Raw genomic sequence first — 2,480 nt, 5'->3', positions numbered from 1 at the left:
AGGCTTGAGCCACCGCGCCCGGCCAGTTTTTGTATTTTTAGTAAAGATGGGATTTCGCCACGTTGGCCAGGATGGTCTCAACTCCTGGCCTCATTTGATTCGCCCGCCTCAGCTTCCCAAAGTGTTGGGATTACAGATGTGAGCCACCGCACCCAGACAATTTAGAACTTTAAAATACAACATAGTCCAGCATCGGCCAGACCCTTGCCATCCCAGTGCTGACCATCACTGTTCTTAGTCCTCAGCTCAGGGGCCAGAGAGGGCCTTTTATGCCATCCCTCTTTCTCTGACAGGGGGCAATCTAACTCTCCCTAGGGGAGTATGTCTTTTTTTCTTCTCAACAACTTCATGTTCTTTCACCACTTTAATAATCAAGCATTTCCTTCTCAACAACAGCTAAAGGGACCAGGAAAGGCTTACAGAAGAAAGTGAAAAATTTTTATCTCACTTCAAACAGAAATTTACTTTTAGGCTGTCACTGTCTCATCCCAGCTTATCTGAGCTAACAGGAAGCGAATGAAGGCCTGTGATTCAGCTGCAGGCAGCGGGTACGCCTGAGCAGGTCACACTCATTTGGTCTCTTTTGCCAGGAAAAGAAAAAAAGAACCTAAGAGAACGGTCTTCACATTTTGAATACGCGACATTGTATCTGTGAATGAAGGCAAGAGTTAACAGCTGTTTAATTGCTCGCATCATTGGTTGGTGGCTAACAATTGGGAAATCGGAAAATGTCTTGTAGAAAAATGTAAGAAAAGTTCCAACAATATTGACTTAAATTCATGACAAGGGTGAAAACAGAAATGCTGACTCCTGCATAGGTTATCGGCTCTAATGTTCTGACTTGATATTTCCAGATGCCCAGCTCTGCGCTAATATCAACACCGTCTATTTGCTTTTTACTCTCAGGCATTTGCTCTGCAGGATTCCAGACCCTACTAAATTATTCACATGGCCCCAACCTGTCCTTCCTTGTTCCGCGGTCCTAAGACAACAAATGGTCCTACGAGGAAAAGGGCCTCGCGCTCCCGCTCCAGGTCCACTTGGCAGTCCCCAGTTCTCCCTACTGCCGCTCCAGTGCCAGAGCCCCTCCGAAGGCGGTCGGGACCTCCAACCACGCACAACTCTGCAGCTCTCCCCAACTTCCCGTTCAGCTCAGTCTCCGAGGGTGCGCCAGGGTAGACACCCGGAGGAGTGGGGAGTGGCAGGGCGGGGCCGGGAGAATGCTGCCCCGGAACCCATAAATCTGGGCCCTGCCCAGGTAGGCCGGGACAGTTGGGGTGGCCTGGGCCGAGAGCCAAGAAAAGAGACTCCATCTGGCAGCCCAATTTGGCGGCAACAGGTGGCCCGGCGCCCGGGGGTCTAGGAGGGAAGTCGCTCTAGGGGCGGGCTCCGCTGCCCCGCCGCGTTCCCATTGGCCGTCAGTTTAAGGGACTGTGACTCTGAATCCGTGTCCTTCCGCCGCAGAATTTAGTCCCCCCGAAAGGGCAACCTGCCCGCGCGTTCCGCCGCCGCCACCGCGCTTCCTCCTGAAGGTGACTGCGCCCGCGAAGACGCAGGGGGCGGGGCCCGGGTCGCCGGGAGCCGGGATTGGACAGAGGGCGGGGCGGCGGAGGGATTGCGGCAGCCCGCAGCGGGATAACCTTGAGGCTGAGGCATCTGCTACTCGCACAGCAGCTGCACGTCCCTGGGATCCACATCTCTTCCAGTTTGCAGCGTAGCCCGAGTCGGTCAGCGCCGGAGGTGAGCGGTGCAAGAGGCTGCGCCATCCGTCCCCACCAAGGGCCCGTGCACCCGGCTAGTGCGGAATCCCGGCGCGCCGGCCGGCCCCGGGCACGCAGGCGGGGCAGCGCAGGATCCGGGGAGTCTGGGACGCGGTGGAGCTCAGAGACGGGAGAACGGCTCCTCACGCCTGGGGCCTGCTCCTCAGAAGTCCCCAGCGCCGTTCCTTCCGGATCAGGCGGGTCCGCCGGCTGCTTTCCCGTCCCAGCCCTACCCCCTCATTCTGGTCCCATCCTCCTGCCCCAATCCTCAATGCGCCTCCATCCTTGCCTGCCTTCTCTCGGTCCCTCGTGATTGATTCTACCCTTGCCTCCCCTTTCTCCGCGTGCTCGTTTGCTCCACTTCCTCCTTAAAGTCCGGTCCTTCCACCCACTCCTCTTAAACCTGTGCGTGTCCCTTCATTCTAATGGCTTCCGTATAACTTACTGAAACTCCATTCTGGTTCCCCTCCCGGGTCCATCCTCCATTCATGCGCGACCGCCCTTCCCGCGCCCCAGTCCCCTCTCGCCGCCCCTCCCCCTGCTCGCTGGTCACGTCCGCTCTCCCGCATCCCCCTCCTCGCCTGGCTTGTCGCCTCCCTCCCTCTCTGCTCTGGTCGCGCCCGCCCACTTGCTCCGGTCTCCGAGCGCGGTCCCGCGCCCCTTTTACATCACCGCCTCCCAGCTCCCAGCAGGCTCGGGCGGTGCTGGGGCCCCGTGTCT

General features: G+C 58.1%; 1 protein-coding gene across 1 annotated transcript in view; it reads left to right on the top strand.

The window, feature by feature from the left end:
• Positions 1 to 1,748: 1,748 nt before the first annotated feature.
• PKM (pyruvate kinase, muscle) overlaps positions 1,749 to 2,480 on the top strand; it is a 44,488-nt gene continuing 43,756 nt past the window's right edge. The window contains exon 1 of the mRNA XM_011953829.1: positions 1,749 to 1,961. The gene's annotated coding sequence lies outside the window, so the exon portion shown is untranslated. The remainder of the gene's footprint in view (positions 1,962 to 2,480) is intronic.

This window comes from Colobus angolensis, unplaced genomic scaffold (genome assembly GCF_000951035.1).
Source record: "Colobus angolensis palliatus isolate OR3802 unplaced genomic scaffold, Cang.pa_1.0 Scaffold372, whole genome shotgun sequence".
NCBI lineage: Eukaryota > Metazoa > Chordata > Mammalia > Primates > Cercopithecidae > Colobus > Colobus angolensis.
This window is presented reverse-complemented; position numbering and strand designations above follow the sequence as displayed.